Source organism: Phacochoerus africanus, chromosome 1 (assembly GCF_016906955.1).
Source record: "Phacochoerus africanus isolate WHEZ1 chromosome 1, ROS_Pafr_v1, whole genome shotgun sequence".
NCBI lineage: Eukaryota > Metazoa > Chordata > Mammalia > Artiodactyla > Suidae > Phacochoerus > Phacochoerus africanus.
Window position 1 is genome coordinate 10,565,359 of NC_062544.1, and position 18,469 is coordinate 10,583,827.

The following is an 18,469-nucleotide window of genomic DNA, read 5'->3' on the forward strand; positions in this document are numbered from 1 at the left end:
TTCAGAGACTCTAGCTGTGAAAATCAAAATGGCACCAAATGAATGGCAGGACCCATTCGTCCCTAGAGACTGAACTCGTTAGCAAGAAACGGGGAGTTCAGAAAAGAAGCAAAGTGGATTTTATTTTCACATAAGCAAGCTCTGGTATGCATTCCAAACAGCTAAGGCAGAGTTCTGTAGACCTGGAGTCAGAAGATCTAGCTTTAACTCTGGGACTTCCTACTGTCTGTCTCATAGAAGGTGAGACACGTCATCTCCCCAACCTTCAGTATCCTCATCTGTAAAGAGAAGATAATCATCTCATCCTTTCCTAGATCCAAAGTGGTTTTCAATTCAAATCTATATAGAAGGCAACTGAAAACAGCACAGTGTGAAGTCACCTGTGAGACATGAGGTCAACAACAGAGGGATTAAATCACTTTAGGGAAGGGTAGCACTGAAAGTATTTAGAAAGGTTGTAAAAAGATGGATACTCCTAACCCATCCTGACATGACTTCCAGGGCCACCCACCTCCACCTCCACTTCATTCATTTATTTCAATAATACTGATCCCTATAATATCCTAGGCACTAAGGAGCTACAATTCGGGGTAAGACAGATAAGAGTCCCTGTCCCCATGGAATGACATTCTTACAGGGAAGAAGGACATTAAGCAGATGATTACTGTTTAATGGTTCATGGCAATTATGATAGCCTATAAAAGAGGACCTGGAGGACATCCACGTAAGCAATTTGGCAGAATAAAACTCCCCACTATTAAACACCTAGATGTGCTGGAGAAATATGTAACAAATAGACTTTTAAATACAAGTTAGGGAAACTTTAGGCCAAAAAGGAAAACAGAAATCAAAACACAAACTATTTATTCGAGGGCTTCCCAAAGCAGGACAAAGTCATAACTTACATGACAACATACATGAGCAAGAATCAGAAGTACAAATAAAAACATAAATGTCATTGAAAACATTTTTAAAAGAAAAAGACACTTTCATAAAAGACCAGATATATTTGCAAGAGTACCAATTAGATCTTATGGAAGTAAAAAGAAAAATTTAGTCATTAATATAATAGCTCAATGGAAGAGTGAAACAGCAAATGAGACAAAGTCAAAGAGAAAATTGCACAAAATATAAAATAGAACAATAGAAAGATAGAAAACATAGCAAAGAGGTTAAGAGATGTGAGAGAGAAAAAAAAATCCCATGTGCATCTTCTATGAGTTCCAGACGGGGACAGGAGATGGTGGAGTAGAGGTAATATCTGAGGGGAATTTTCCAGAATTTATGGAAAACGTAAATACTCAGATTCAAAAATTATGAGTTCCAAGCAGGATAAGCAAATGAAAATCGGCAGCTGATTCGATTCGAACTGCAGAACAATAACAAAGAGAAGTCAAACATACCCAGAGATAACAAGATCCAACTTGGTGTGAGGATGGGTGGGATGTGGCTGAGAAGACTTTTCCAAGGATGCTTTTTTCCAAACTGAAATATGATGTGTTAACAGGTGTTAGCTAGGTGCAGTGAGGGGAGAGGAAGAAGAGAGCAATCCAGGCAGAGGGAACATCATGTGCAAAGACATGAAGGCAAGAAATCATTGTACCATTCAAAAAGTAGGAGAAGCTAAGTGCTCCTGAAACACAGGTAATAAAGAGAAGGAACGGTTAAGCTAAGATCGGAGAATGATGAGTTATGGATGGATTCCATAAAGGAATTATGTCCTTATTTGAAGAGCAGTGAAAACACATTGAAGAATTTTATGTAACTGCCCAAATATCAGGAAATAAAGGTAGCTGTAGGAGGGTAGAAATAATTGAATGTAACCAAATAAGGGGACACCAAATGGCCGGGGATTAATTAGTCATCCATTTTTGTTTGGAAGAACTTAAAAAACTCTTTGTACCACCTTAGGAAAAGTTCAGGGGGGATCCAGAGGATAGTCCTTGGCAAGGAAAGAGACTTTTATCTTGGATGCTCACAGAACATCACCCTGGAAAGGTCCGAAATAGAAAATGAGTCCTTACACATCCAGGAACATCGATGATGCTGTGCAATTACAATTGACTGAAGGCTTTATGGGTCAGCATCATCATTTGACGAATACTTGGATGCAGAGCTGAAAAGTCAGGTCCAGAAAGTGACATGATTTGTCCACACTACCACCCCATCCCAGCCATGGATGCCTGGAACCTGATGGCGAACTCAGTAACAGGACTGTCCATCTCAGGTCATCAGGCACTCGAATGACTCTCCTCTATAACAAAAGCCACTATTGTGTGCCTTCCACATGCCACACATTTTGATGTATCCATTATCTCATATCACCCTCTTAATTTCCACATGAAGTACCATTATCCTCATTTTACAGATGAGGAAACAGTGGCACAGGATTAAGCTACCTGACCAGCTGGACACAGCTAATCAAGAAGGAGCTGGATTTCAAGCTCAGGCAGTCTGACTCCAGAGCTCCCGGTTGTACTAACTCTAATACTGCACTGGTCTTTAACATGGACAGCACCATTAAAGGCAGGAGGCTGGGATTAGGCCAAGTTCCCAGTATCTATTTACAGGGGTTAAACAATAACCATCAACTCAGGTATAAAAAGCAGCCTTTTGGAGCCCAGAGCATTCACTCACCACTCAGAAGACTAAGGTGATGGTGGATGCTCATTTTAATGCACCAAGTACTATTTCTTTGAGCAGTAACACTGCTTTATGGCTTTGCATGCCAAAGAGTCTTTCTGGGATAAATACTGAAAAAAGTTCAACCCTATAATAAAGAAATACCTAATTCTATTACTTATATATCCGTAAGACATAAGTCATTCACTGATTTGAGAAATAACAAGAGAAAGGAAAAGAGAAATGAAAAGGAACATATTCCATATAGAGACCACTGACGGTTGATGTTCAAGTCAAGAGAACCTAAGTACCTCAGGGGTGGCCACTTGCTCCCAGTGCTCCTTTTTCTCCATTGGCAACCTTTATGGAGACATGCAGCTCCCTGACTCAAAAATAGAAGAGTAATACTCATCCTAAGAGGACCCTAGAGTTTCCGTCGTGGCTCAGTGGTAACGAACCTGACTAGGATCCATGAGGACGCAGGTATGATCCCTGCTAGCTCAGTGGGTCAGGGATCTGGCATTGCCATAAGCTGTGGTATAGGTTGCAGGCACAGCTCAGATTCCAGATTGCTGTGGCTGTGGTGTAGGCTGGCAGCTGCAGCTCTGATTCGACCCCTAACCTGGGAACATCCATATGCTGCAGGTGCAGCCCTAAAAAGACAAAAAAGAAAAAGAAAAACTCCCAAGAGGGTCTTGAGTTTCTGATCTGGAAAAGCACCTCTGCCCTCTACAGGATTCTAACTTCTTATCTCTGCAATAAAAGGAATCATCCTAGCAACGAGCTGTGTAGAGGTCCCACGAAATACACCTTTGCAAAGTGGTTACAGTAGACAGGAGTAACCACATACTCATGCACACCGTCCATCCAGGTGTCCTTTACATTTCTGGCTTACACCCCCAGATGATGCCGATTTCCCAAGGCCTGGTCAAACACCCAGGAGTCATGGCAAACCAAATGCCAGACACCTGTGCCTGCTCTAATAATCTTAGATCCCCGATCTGATCCCAGAAAACCATTCCGCATGACAGAGGTGGAAGTGGGGAGAGGTGAAAAGGGACAGTACCTGTTTCCTCTGGTCCCCGTTGAAGAGGGGCTTATGTGTGCTTAAAGGTGATACGGCAAAGGAAATCCATGTTGTCTTCGAATTGCTTAGAATCACAGAAAAACCTTTTTAAAGACTGTCTGGCCATTCACAAAGCTGCAAACTCTTTAGGAGTGTTGACACTACAGACGTTACAAACTTCTCTTCGCCCTGTGAAAGGTGGGACCTGTGAGCCCCCACAGACTGGAATACAGATGTGCTCCAGACTTACTGCCAGTGCCCACAGTAAGAACAGAGCTCCCTGGAAGCCGCCTCCATCGCTTACTCTCCATAAAGCCAGACCTCACCACACCTGCAAGGCATCCGCTCCTTTCTAGCCTGCCTGGAAAACAGCTCCAGGTTCTTCCAAGGCAGATCACTCAGCTCTGCCCCAGAAGGTCAGAAAACTGATTTCTAAGGCCCAAATGTTCCTCTAAAACTTGCCAAGTCTGCTTGGCAGAAAACAGACGTGTCCCTACAGAGTGTTAAGAGGCTGTGTCAGTGACAGAATGGCCTGTTTGTCTCTTCTGCTCTGGAAACAAATACTCAGGAAGCGACGTGGTTCGATGCCTGATTTTCCATTTGGACAGGTGGTGTTTCTTTGAAACAGATGCTGTTTGTTGGCTGTCACTGCATGCTTGGGGTTGGGCGAGGGGCTGAGTTATGATTCCGAAGCCCTGAGTTTGTGGATAAAGACCTACACAGCCAATGCCGGTCACTAGGGAAAGGTAACTGGTAAATTCACTAATTGTGATCTATTGGCCCTTCTGTTGCCAACTCAGTGTATCTGCTGGTCTGAACTGAAGTCCCTTTTCTTTATTATGATGAATACTCCCTTCAGTGAGAGACAATGTGTTCGAATTTCCTAACTAAGGGAGCATGGCCTCTGTTTTACGAGCCCCAAAATGGAATCTGCAGCCAATGGGCCTGAGTTAAAATCTCAACTAATGGTTCTCCTTCACAAAACATCTATCAGGAGTTGAGTAGATTTGCTAAGCGCGATACCCTAATCAGGACATTGGTTTAAGTCTGGTCTTTAGCTGTGACTGTGGTTACATGCAGTGTCTCTGGTCCTTGTGATAACATGTCTGTGTTCTGTCGTGTGTCTTGTCCCTGCCGGACGTGTGGGCCAAGGTGACGGGAGCACCGTGCAGCATCCCCCTGCAGCTTCGTGGGTGAGGGTCTAAGACCCATTCCCTGTGCTTTGATGCAGCTTCACAGATTCCTTTCCAAATATGTATCTTCTCCACACCAAAGAAGCGCACACTGGGATGCCATCCCAGCCCCTAAGTGATGCATAATCAAGAACAGCCCATGAGCAGTATTACCTAAGTACCCTTATTCTACTCAGTGCCATCAGGTGTCAATGTCCTAAGAGAAGGGGAGTCACCATTCGGGTGGGAGGATTTTCAAAGGTTTCACAGCAGAGGTGACATCTGAGATAGGTCCCAAAGATATTGTGATAAATGAGAAGTGGGGAAAGGGGGCTCTGGATGGGGGGGACAGAGTCGTGAAAAACATGGGGCTTGTTTTCACAGATGTTGGGAGTCCTCTTTAAATAGAGAGTGCGTTAAGAAGCCAGAGCCATCGGTTGCAGTCACCGTGTGAAGGATTTCAGACGTCCCTGTACTTTTTTATTTGCGATCAGGAGGGACCGTGAGCAGAGAGATTCTCGAAGATGATGCTGAAGGACTTTGTGATGTGAGCCAGAGAGAGCAGGCTCACAGGCAGGGAGGTGATTTAGAAAGCTGCTGTGGTCATTTGGGTAGGAGATATGAATGTGGTTACACACAGATCCTAATGAGATGGGGACAGATGGAAGAAGTGGCTCTATGTCACCGGTCATAGTCTTTAGGACTTGGCAGTGTGGGAAACAAGTCTGTCGTGGGGACTTTCTGGGATTCCTGGGCTCCTGCTTAAGGACTGGCTGGCTACAAAGTGGTTCTGACAAGGACAGAAAACAGGCAGAAAGAGGGTTTATCTCCTAGCTTGGGAAGTCACTATAACTTTAGAAGCCTCTGTTTTCTCTTCTGTAAAATTGGAGTGATAACAATTCACTGCAGTTGCTCTGAGTTTTGATGAAATGGTATAAAGTGCTTGTCATGGAGAGTACTCATTAATGTTAATTCTCCACCCCATCCTCCTCCCATTAGCCCTACCAAAAAGTCACTTTTGAGCCAAATAACCTATTTTTTCTTCTTTTAAAACCAACTGTGTTCATCAGAATTACACATGAGCCCCACCTTCACCCCCTACACTGGCCAGATTAGAAATAAAATGTCTCTCTTAGAACAATTTGTGGTCCTCCCCCACAGAGAACACACTAAAAAAATAAAACCCTGATGTTTCTTTCTCACTCCCTCCCACCCTCTTCCCATAGTACGGTACTGGTGCAAGGCCCGCTGCTGAGAATAAATACAGTATGTCCCAGGGAAATGACAGTCCCTTTCAATTGGTCCTTGCCTCCTGATGGGTAACCAGGGATGCTTGTTGTCATGGTAACCCCATGAACTCTGCGACCTGGGCTGGGCCTGATCAGAGACCAAGGTTTCTGAGCAGAGAGGCTGGATTTTCCTGCAACCTCAGAAGAGCTGGAGAGAAAGGAAGAGAGGGAGGGAATGGGGGATAAAAACGGAAAGAGAAAAAAGGAAGGGAGGGACAAAGAGGGAGGCAGAAAGAGAAAGCGCACGTGTGTGTGTGTGTGTGTGTGTGTGTGTGCGTGTGTTTGAATAGACACTGGCAATTTGCCAAAGGAGAGCTACATCAATACAGAAGCTTCTCAGGTCAGGACACATGGGATGGATTAGAGAGAGGGCCCAGAAAGCCTGCCAGGAAACTGGCACAGTAGCCCAGCACACAAGTCCAGGCAAGGGGAGAGACAGGGCTTGATGTAGCCTTTAAGTGGTGATGCTAAGACCTATTGTTAACATTTATCAAGCACTGACTCATCCCAGGCACTTCTCTGGGAAGTGTGTGATATGCATTAGTTTATGTAATCCTAACGAGGACTCTGGGAAGATAATACTGTTTTCATTTTGGTTGTACAGTTTGGGAAACTGAGGCAGAGAGAGGTTAGGGAACTCACCCGGTGTTACCTGGCATAGAAACTGGAGAGCTGGGTTTTCAGCCCAGCCAACCTGATCCCAGGACCTCTTCTCTCATCTATGAGGCAAAAGTGGACATAAGGAGGGAAAGTGTAGGCAGGAATAATAGTTCATGGGGGAAATATTTATGTCTTCACAACACACACACACACACACACACACACACACACAACACAGTTTGGTCCTACCCAACCAATATACAAATAGGAAAACGGAGGTTCCCCTAAGGGAGGTGGCTCGCTGTCTGTGCTGCCTGAATTCCCTAGGGAATCATACCTCCCTTCTCCCCCGCCCTTTGCATTTGGGGGTCCACAATGCAAGACTTAGGGCCAAACCACAGGCTGACATCATTGCCCTCTTCCTAACAGTAGAAAGGGGCACATCCATTGCTTGTTAAGTTTCCTGGCTTGCCCTTGAGAGATTGAAACAAAAACACCCTCACAAGTATTATGCTTCCCAAAATTCTGGAGTGCTTTAGACTCCTTTTAACAATGAGAAGCAGATCTCTTCAGACTGACTGTACTGTATAAGTTCAGGGAGCAGAGAAGAGGAGACTTGCATGCATTTCATACCTACTGTGTGCTGGGCAGGGCAGATGCATTCACTGCCCTCTCAATGTCCAAGCACCCCTCCTCCGCTCACCTTTGATTTAGGCACTATTATTTTCCTTCACAGATTAGGAAGCTAAGATTCAGAGGCGTGACACTTTGCCCAGGTTCTCAAAGCGATTCATAGGATGGACCTTAAGTACAAACCCTGACTCTGAAACCCTCCTTCTTTCCACATCCGCACCTCTGTGTTAACGGAGGCATCCTTCACTGCCTCTGCCACCATGCAAGGTGGCATCCTTAAAACATCAAGGGAAATAGGACAGCAGGTGGCCCCCACAGAAGCACTCCTTGAAGCACTGGGCTAGGCTGGAGCTCCACGGTACAGATTTATCTCAGAGAAGCCTGGCAACTTCACAAAGACAAACGCACATTTACTCCTGGTGGGGCTTCATTTCCATCACACCTGGTGGAGAAGCTTAATGGCAGAGCATTACATGAAGGGGAGAGAGGAGGAAAGCAGAGAGAGAGCAGGGTGGCAAGGATGAATCTGGGGAGATGAAGCACACGGGAAATAAATGGCCTTGGCAGCAGCGACAACAACCCAGCACGGGCTGTGATTTGCCTGCCCAAGCACTGCGTTCTCCCGCTGATATACAAATTGTATGTTGCTTTCTTTTAAGAGGCTGAGGCTGTCAAAAAAAAAAAAAAACACCTCTTTTCTCTCTTTCTCTCAATCTCTCTTTCTCACTCCATCCTCCCCCAACCCCTCTGCCCTCTCCCCAACCCCTCTGCCAACTTGATTTCAAACGAGCCCAGTCTCTGGTTTTTTCTACGGAGGTGGCAGCTGTTACACAAAGGCCCACCAGGATGGGGACAGTCTGGATGCCTGTCCCATCTCTGCCCCTTGAATCTTAGCGGTATGGGAGGCAATGTGCTTTGTGTGGATCTGATCCTTTTCAAATCCTGCCTCCCAGATTTTCAATCCACATGATCTTTGGAAAGTAGCAAGCAGCAGTGTGGACAGTGGATGCATCATTAGGGCCCTGAAGCCAGGGCTGAGTATGAATCCCAAGACAGCCAGCTAATGACAACAGTCACTCAGAAACAGTACTTTACTTCCCAAAGGCTCGATTTTCCCAAATTAAACAACCGGAGGTAGCACTAACCTAAACTTCTGTGGTTGTTAAAGGATTAAATGAAAGGCTATGAAGTGCTGAGCACAGTACCTGGCACAGACTAAAGTGACTAAGAAGTGTTAATTATCAGTACTTAATCTCTCTGAGGCTTATTAGTTTTCTCAACTTCCAAGTGGGGCTCCTGAAACAGGCTTCACAGGCGAGTCTTACAAATAAATGAAATCACTTAGGAAGAGCTCACAGTGCATCTTGAATATTAATCCCCTTTGTTTCCCCACCTCTCTCTCCCCTTTGCAGCTTCCCTCTGAGCACTCACCATCTATTCTGTTAGTTTAGGGACTAGCCCTAATAAATGGTGGTTGCCTTCCCTGGGTCAAACCTCTCTTGGCTTCTTTTCATGGCAATGAGGTGGAAATTCCAGGATACCAGAAAACAGAAATGTTCAAATAAATAGTTTTATTCCCTTTACACTTGGTGCCTCAAATGTTCAGCTAATAACCACACTGCTTCCATCCATTTGTCTGGAAGGAAAAAGAAAGGGGTGGGGAGTAGTCCTGAGCCGAGTCCCTGCACACAAATTCTGGGCCATCTGCCTCAGGACATTGTATGAATGGCCATGTGGGCTGAAGTCCTGGCCGGATCTGATCTAATCCAGTCAACCTCAGGATGGGTAAAGACCAAGGCCTAGGCAGATCCCTCCCCAACTAGAGGGAAGTGGCAAACCAGCAGTTTGCAAACAAAAGAAAGTTAGACAGGGAAATTTACATATATTATTCATCCCTTCTCAGCACAGACATCTAGCAGAAGAAGAGCATAATGACCTCTTAATCATATTCTCTATTCCCATAGGAATGGAATTTATTCCTCTGGAAGAATGTTTAAAAAAAAAAATTCATTGCACTTGTCAAGCCAGTCTCCTTGTGTCCTGTAAATACTACTTTCCCCCACCCCCATCTCTTTCCTTTTACTGATTTTTTCTTCTCTCTACCTATAATTCAAGGAACAGCTCAGTGATGCAAGGGCCAACTGTCCCACATAACCCAATGAAAAATTTAGTTTGTGGGTAACTCCTATTGATTGCCTGTCACATGGACTGATGTCTACCCAGCCAACTTCCATGTATATTGTGACTTTACGAGCAGGTCATCAAATCAGTTGATAGGGCTACTCTGTCTACTTCATGAGAACCAGGAAATGCTAGTCCTACTGCATATCCCATGTAACACAAATGCAACACAACCACCTCTTAAAGGGACTTAACAGTGTCCCTGTCATTAGCAATGAACAGAGGCAACATGAGGGTTTATGACCATGATCACGCAAGTGCACTCTACCAACAGTCCAAGCATAGGATTCACGAAGCACTAAAGCACATTTCATGAAAGCAGAGATGAATAAATCATGACATTGGAACTCCCAAGATTAGATCCCAAGATCCAATGCAGGCACTGCAATTTCACCTGCCCCCAGGGGCCAGGAAAAGAAAATGAATGAGATGAACCAGGGGCAAACCTGTCTGTGGTTTCTTCATTTTCCATAGAGGCATGAATAGAGGCAATACTTCCTCTACTCTAAGAAATAAAACCCCAGCATGAATACAAGAGTAAATAATAATTAGTTAATATTTATTGAGTACTTGCTATATATGGCAAGACTCTTCACATCCCCATATGCGCTCCCTAATCCATGTAATCCTCTGAAACCCCCAGTGACATAGGTACTACTAAGAACCTCATTTTGGAGTTCCCATCATGGCTCAGTGGAAACGAATCTGACCAGTATCCATGAGGATGCAGGTTCAATCCCTGGCCTGGCTCAGTAAGTTAAGAATCCAGTGTTGCCATGAGCTGTGATTTAGGTCGCAGACGTAGCTCAGATCTGATGTTGTTCAGACGTCTCAGATCTGGTGTTGCTGTAGGCCAGCAGCTGCAGCTCCAATTCGACCCCTAGCCTGGGAAGAACCTCATTTTGGAGTTTTGAGTCACAGTGGGTTAGGAGGTTAGGATCTGCCATTTTCACTGCAGCAGCTCAGGTCGCTGCTTTGGCACAGGTTTGATCCCTGACTCAGGAACTTCTACATGCCTTAGGCACCCCCCCAAAAAAAAGAACCTCATTTTACAGATAATGAATCAGATAATGAATACAAAGAGATCAAGTAAATTATCAAAAGTCATACCATAGATGGCCAAGTCAGACTTTGAACCCAGACTGTCCAGCATCAGAGCCTGTGCTCTTACCCACTCACTACGCTGTCAGTGGAAAAGTGTCTGGGGGCCCCTAGAAAGTGGTGGGGACTTAGTGAACAAAGGATCTAGAGGGATCGAGATATGCGTATCTGGTCTAAGATTGCCATATGGGAATATCATCAGATCATCTCGTTTTTCAAAAGAAAATAGTGATCTTTTATTGTACTTATTTATTTATTAATTTATTTTTGCTTTTTTTGCTTTTTAGGGATATGGAGGTTCCCAGGCTTGGGGTCTAATCGGAGCTATAGCTGCAGGCCTACACCACAGCCACAGCAACGCAGGATCAGAGCCGCATCTACACCACAGCTCAGGCAACACCAGATCCCTAATCCACTGAGTGAGGCCAGGGATCAAACCTGCAACTTCATGGTTCCTAGTCAGATTAGTTTCTCTGCACCATGATGGAAACACCTTATTTTATTTGTTCTAAGTTATTTTTTTAAGGGCTACACCTGAAGCACATGTAAGTTCCTAGGCCAGGGGTCAAATGGGGACTATAGCTGCCAGCCTACACCACAGTGTATGGCAATGCCAGATCCTTAACCCACTGGGTTAAGGGAGGCCAGGAGTTGAAACTGCATCCTCATGGATACTAGTTGGGTTCATCACCACTGAGCCACAAGGGGAAATCCAGAAACTAGTAATCAGTTTTTGTGTGAACTATCGAAATTTTTGAGTGGTGGTCACAGTTAAGGGAGAAGGAATGACTGGAGATGCACCCTCGTAACAACTGACACTGATACGAAGAAGAGAGGAAGTTCTATAAAGACAGAGAAAGGGATGGATGGATGGATGGATAGACAGACAGAGTGATCGATGGACTGATCCATCAACAGATGAGGCACCATGGGGAACCTTTGCTGGGAGGGGTTAATATTTTACCCTTTCCCCAGGGTTGTTCTAGCAAAGGCTCTAGGAGGAAGCAACAGTCCCCGAACAGGGCCTTAAATCAGTGGGGAGATTATCTACGAGCAAGATGGGGAGAAAGGTATTTCAGGTAAAAGACACAGCAAGCCTACAGTGTGAGAGTAAAAGGGACGGTAATTTGTGTTTTCTGTAGGGGAATGGTTTCCTCCAAGAAAACCAGTCATGGAATCCCATTATAGAGACAGATTGGATGGAGCTGCTGAAGGAAGAGGTGGAGGTGATAGTGGGAAGGGGAGGAGGAGAGAGGGAGCTGGAACAGGTTCAGGCCCAGGGTGGGGAGGGGGGCCTGGGAGATCTGAGCACACCTCTTCCCTGGAGCCATTCTCCCCCATTATGACCCGTGTACGTTAACATTCACGAGTAAATAAGAGTCCTGCTGGACTGCCCAGCATCCTTTTCACATTGACATCTGTCTTTCTGTGGCCAGTCCTTAGAATGAGTGCAGTTCTCTTCCTTTCATTGAACCAGAGGTGACCATTGAGCCCACTGGTCTCATCCTGAATGGTATTTCCACTCCCTCTGTTAAGTGGGGGAGACTTTCATTCATCCCCTTGTTTTGTCAAGCACCTCTGAGATGTCTGACACAGAGCCCCATGCCTGCTGCTGCTGCTGCTGCCAGCAAACGGTCTTGCATTACAGGACCAGGTGTGGTTTACTGTGGGCTGCCAATGAACCGGTGACACCTGCTTATCTCAACAGTGGGTGGCCTGGGGATCAAGCATCCCTTCAAAATATGTCTGTAGAGTCCCTGCTGGAGGGGCCAGACTTCAGGGCCCCATCCACATCTCTGCCCCGCATCAGGCCATCTTAGCCATAGGACCCTAAAGAAATGTACAGGGCCAGAAACACATATCACACGTAGAAAACTAGGTGCAGTTTCTGGGGGTTCAAGTAATATAGCACAACATATATCTTAGAGATTTATTAAAGCCACTCCTTCATTAGGCAAACATTTATCAAACAAGTGCTGTGTTAGCTATTGCGCTGGGAGCAGGGCCCCTGACGTTAGAGAGCTCGCAGTCTGGCTGGGGGAGAAGGTGATGGATCACCAAGTCATAGGTGAGCTGTGATAGGGCAGCAAGCACAGCAGACAAGAAAGGAAGACTAGACCCTTCTGCCTGCATCACTGTAGGAAGAGTTGCAGAGAACAACACACAGGAGAGGCTGAAAGAGGAATAGGTCCACAGTGGCAGAGTTCCATGCCGAACATGTACCAACACAGAGGTGTGGCTTTCATGGCACGTCCATTCCAGCTACTTCAATTTTTCCAGAATTAATCTCCAAGCATTTTCACATTATCATCTCATTGGATCCTCACCCTACAGGCAGCCGGAGCAAAAGTATTATTCCCGTTTTACAAGTGGGAAAACTGAGGTTCAGTGAAGGTGACCCGCTGTCCTAGTTTGCCCAGCACTGAGCAGGATCCCAGGAAGTGGGACTTATGGTGCTAAAATCAAGAAAGTCCCAGTCAAATTGGGACCAGTTGGTTACGCTAGGTAAAGTGACAGGACTTGTCATGTAACTTGATTAGAGATGACTGAGGGATTCCAATCACGCCTTCAGACTCTTTCCTCCACCCTAGAGGGGAGAGAGGAGAAAGTATGCTATATGTGTTTTTGCTTTTAATTTATTTTTTCTTTTAAAAGAATTTGTGTTGTTTTGTAGAGTCAGGGACCAAAGACAGGACTTCTGTCTTCTGGCTGACTGAGTGCCTGACCGACCTTCCTTCTCCTAAGAAGGAATTAGGGTTAGGGTTAGGGTTGCTCTTTGGGTACACTCCAGAAGTGAAAACCCCCTGGAATGCTCAAAGAGGAAGGCAGCTTTGCACCTACCTACATTTGTTAAGGAGACCTGAGGATGTCTGCATTTTCACTGAGACTCCTGATATCACCCCACTGACTCTTTATGTCCTTCTCTCTGGTCACTGTTTAATGCCTCCCCCTTCACCCACCACCTCAAGCTACTGGGCTGGCAGAGTCCTATGGACCCTTAGCTTTTTGCCCAGAGACCTTGTTCACCTTAGATGGTCCACTCTGACAATGTCACACACTGGACTCAGGACAGAATGGGTCTTAGAGACCACTGTGCAAAAGCAAAGTGATTAAGAGACTGCTGTCCAGAACCCCGGTCTCCCAAAACTTAGTCCTGCCCTAGACTCAGCCACCCATCCCCCCTCCCCATGGCAGATCAAACAAGCGTTGCCTCCCACTCCCAGCAAAGTGAGCCTGGCTTTCTCTCAACAAAGGAACAGAAATAACAACAAAAGGCTTCTCCCCCAAACCCTCAGCATAATTGCTTTCCTTCTCCTCCCCAGGCCCATTTAGGAGGGGGTGCTGTGGCCTGTGTAGCACAGGGAGAAGCATGTGGGAGAAAGGAGATGGCCAGGTCGTCTGCACAGAGGGACCACCCTGAGCCTCAGAACCATCAAACCCCACGGGGAGAAGAGTTAGAATGCCCACGTTCACTCGTATACTGACCTTTAATCCAGTGCAAGGAAATCCCCATCCTTCATGGCTCCCCCCAAATATCTGCAAACCTCACTCATCACTGCACCCCTGCCTTTGAGGGCGGTTACAGAGCCCCTTGAACTCTCTTCCCCTGGAAGCCCGGGGGTTCCCAGGCCAGAGGTGTCAGGACCATCAATGCTGAAAAAAAGCAAAGGAAACAGGGGTCAATGGGACACTTCACAATGACTTCACAATGTTTTATCTTGCCAAGGAAAGATAGGAAAAGAAACAAAACAAAAAGTCACCATCTCTCATCAACATTATTCAGTAAGGGAAGAAAAGTGTCAACACTAAGAAAGAAGGAAGGAAACCGCCAATTGCACATACAGGACTGTCCTCTCAGTGGAAAAGTTCAGCTCTCTGAAAACTCACCCTGTAAGCCTTGCCTTTCCCCATTGACAAGTAAAAGTGTAATCACACATTGGCCTGGCTCATTGGCCCAGCCTTTGGGGAGCACTGATTGAATCTCTACTGCGTCCCTCATTCATCAATTCCTTCCATGTTTTCCGAGCAGTTGTCCCACCAACAATGTCCCACCAAATAGAAATTCCCAGAGAGCTCTAACTCCCCAAGTTTGCCATCAAACTGAGCAGCAATCTGTGTCCCCATGGCTTCATCTCCCTGATCTAATACTGTCCTCCAGCCTCTGAAAATAAGTCTAATTCCTCTTTCATTGATAGCCAACCCCCCAAGTTTCCAAGTGGGTACTGCTCACTTTTCAGGGACCCATTTTCTCTGTTATCTCTGGATCCAGGGTTGAACTTTAAATGTTGTCATATATGATTCATTAAATTGGCTAATTACTCAATGCCCATTTACTCGGTACTGAGTGCTAAGGATAGAAGGGCTACTGGTCTGAGACTTCCTCCTGCTTAAACACCTTCCGAATCATCATGGTCCACAAGTAAAGTGTTGCCTTCTTAGAATAACATTCAAGGATGTCCACAGTTAGGACTCAGCTCTTGTAACCTCATCTCCCAGAAATGCCCCACCTCGTGACCACACTCTCCAGGCCCTGAGTTTCCCAGCTCTAGGCTTCTGATTTGACTTTTCCCTTTACACAGAGCACTCCCTGAAGGCTTTCTAACTACCACCCACTATGAGAATTAGCCTCTTTTTTTTCTGGTACTTCTATAACCCTTTATCTTAAAATCAGATTTAGACTTCCATGAATAACTGAGAAACTTTTCTACCTCCCACAATAGATTGTACATTCCTTGAAAGATGAGGTTTATAACTTATTCCTATTAAGGTATTCTTTATTCCAACTAAGTACCTGGCAAGGTACTTGCCACTTAATTGGCCCTCGTACACATTTGGGGAGTTGACGTGAAGACATCAACTCTTTCCTCCAGAGGCTTTATAATCATCATCAAGCTAAAGTCTAAGAAAAATACACATGAAACAGGGTGAGTAGGGCAATGAATTGACTGCTAGTTGCCAGGGAGGTTTAAAGAAAAGGTCAATGAGAAAGCAAGGGTCCAGCGGAACATGGGGACCATTACAGGGCAACCAGGTATTAGGAGAGAAGTTAAGGAAACAAGCAAAATGCAAAAACATAGAAGCATAAAGAAACTGGTTGAAGGACAGCAGGATGCCTAGTAACCTAGTCTGAATAAAACTGAAGCTTCCCTTGGGAAAAAGGAAGTACAAAGTGTATCATCGCGGGCTAGGCATCAACTCCAAGCATTGCTTCATTCAAAATTCCTTATATATTTAAATTCAAGGTTTTGGAAGAAAGAGTGGAACTGTGGACAACTGCCTTATAATTGAAGCCCCAAATTCAGTCTTTAGCCTTTCATAAGTTGAGGCCCCATTAAAATCATCTGAAATATCTCCCTTGGCTGCTTTTGCTTTTTCCAAATTTCAGTATTCCTGCAAGCATATGATAATTGAGTTTCTTCACAGTGGCAAAGTTGAATACTTTGAACCTTAGTGAGTACGAGGTCATCTGCAAGAATATCTTTCCAGAATTCAAACGCCACCCTCCCCAAGATTTCCAAATATAATTCATTGATTCGAAGGCTTCCCGGGACCCCTCAGCAACTGTGGCTGAAGGTCAGGGCTGAGGGGGCTGAGGGTTTCCTCTGCTCATTGGCACTCCTGGGGAGTAAATGTCATGCACACCACATGTCTGTGACTACAGGCCCGGCTGAATTCCCTGATGGCCCAGGACCTTCACCTTAGATGGAACATCCATCTGAATCTGGGAATTTTCTGACTCTTGCTCCACCTAATTGGGACCATACCTGACTCCGTTTTGTCTGTGTGCTTTATGCTTGTTTTTCTTGATTCCAAGCACAGAACTTGGCATGAGAAAAGTTCTATTAGAGATTTGTTTAATCAAAGAAGTATAGGTCATAAGCATCAGTATTTGAGCCCTTTATAAAAGCCTTGCTACGACCCTTATATTTTTATTCAAATTTTAAAGGAAAAGAAGAACAATGTGTCTAAATTCACTCAACCTAAGGACTTTTCCTTATTCTGAAACGTTGTCCTTCCTATTTCTTTGATTCTTTGAGTGTCTTAATTCAATTAGATGGAAGTGATGCTAGGTGGTGGCTCTCTTTAAACATGTTTATTTAGCAAAGTTAATATTTAACACACACCTGTGTTGATTCTCCCACCTGCACTTTATTTTTTTCCTCATCTATGAAATCTGGGTGTCTGGAAACCGCTGCTAGTCTGGAGCATGGCCTCTGCTCTCCAGGACCCTCAATTCCCCTGAACCTATGCATCTGGATTCTTATTAAGTTCCTGGCTTTTATTTTAATGTAATATTTTTCGAAGGGACTACTTCAAAAACAAATTCATACCTCTTTGACTTCTGTTTTGAACATGTCGAAGATAACCTTTTCTTGAGGATTCTGTCATTATCAATTATCATTGCACTGGGTTACTATATAGTAGATCTTTTGGAAGAGATTAATTACAGGGCCATTTGCCAGAACCAGATTAGCCTCAGGCTACCATCCTTCTAGGACCATCATTTTTGTCAAGGAAGGCAGGGAAGGGAAGGAGGGCAGGGTGGAAGGAGGAAGGGGCAGAGGGAGGGAGCGCGATAGCTTTAGCCTCTTCCTTAGAGTCAAACTGCAAATTAGCATCTTATGAAATGGCCTATGAGGAGGTTTTTCTCATTTGCTGCCTTTGCTCTGCTCTATAGGCTTGGAGAATAGAGACCCTCGAGAGTGTTATAGGAGTGGGCAAAGGAAACAATTTAAAAATGACTAACTGTGTGTGCAGACAAAAGGCTTGAGTGAGCACATGAGGGGGCTTGTCAACGCATGGGTACCCCAGCCTTGGAAAGCCGGGAGGCACACTGGTTATGTGTATGGCCTTTACTCACACAGAGCTGGGTTAGAACTTAAGGCAAGTTATTTATTTGTCTGTGGAGTGGAAATAGCAATAATATGACAACCAAATAGCATGTGAGGATTAAATGGGAAAGAAGCATACAGGAGTTCCTGTTTTAGCTAGGACTAATGAACCTGACTAGTATCCATAAGGTCGCAGGTTTGATCCCTGGCATCGATCAGTGGGTTAAGGATCCGGTGTTGCTGTGAGCTATTGTGTAGGTCACAGATGCAGCTAGGATCCCACATTGCTGTGGCTGTAGCCTAGGCCAGCAACTACAGTTCTGATTAGACCCCCTAGCCTGGGAGCCTCCATATGCCACAGGTGTGGCCCTAGAAAAGGCAAAAAAAAGAACTCGGTAACCTTTAGTGTCTCTTTCACTTGCTCCCCACACCTTCCCTTCCTATGCCTAGTTTCCTTTGCCCCTGCACTGACTAAGCACCCCAGTGTTGAGCTTTCCACCTATATTCCCTTAAAATGGAGAGATAGAGGAGAGGGGAGAAAGAAGAATCACAAACCCAGGCAAAGGCTATACATCCCTGAAAAAAAGTCTCAGGGCCAGTTAATGCCCTTTGTATGTTGTCCAACCTAGAATCAGTTTGGTTTTGTTGTTGTTGTTGTTGTTGTTTTGAGAGCTAATGCAAGAGAAGGAGAAAGAGTTGGCCTACAAAGGTACGAGAAAGACTAAGGAGTACCTTTCCAGGATCTGTTAATGGAAACTCTTTTCCCAGCTTGAAAATTACCGCATTTAAACTCACAATGTGGGTAAGTGAAATCATAAATATGAACTCCTTCTCAGGCAGTGAACAGCATTTGGAGTCTTTCTCTTTTGCCTTTAGGGATCCATATGCCACAGTCTAGTTAGCTGCCCAGCGACTGACAAACATAAATAAAAGGTAATGGTTGCAGTAAACGGAGTTCCTGTGAGTCAAAAA

General features: G+C 45.0%; 1 protein-coding gene across 2 annotated transcripts in view; it reads left to right on the forward strand.

Annotated features, from left to right (window-relative positions):
* GRIA1 (glutamate ionotropic receptor AMPA type subunit 1) overlaps positions 1 to 18,469 on the forward strand; it is a 323,216-nt gene that overhangs the window by 283,694 nt on the left and 21,053 nt on the right. The gene's annotated exons all lie outside the window — the stretch shown is intronic.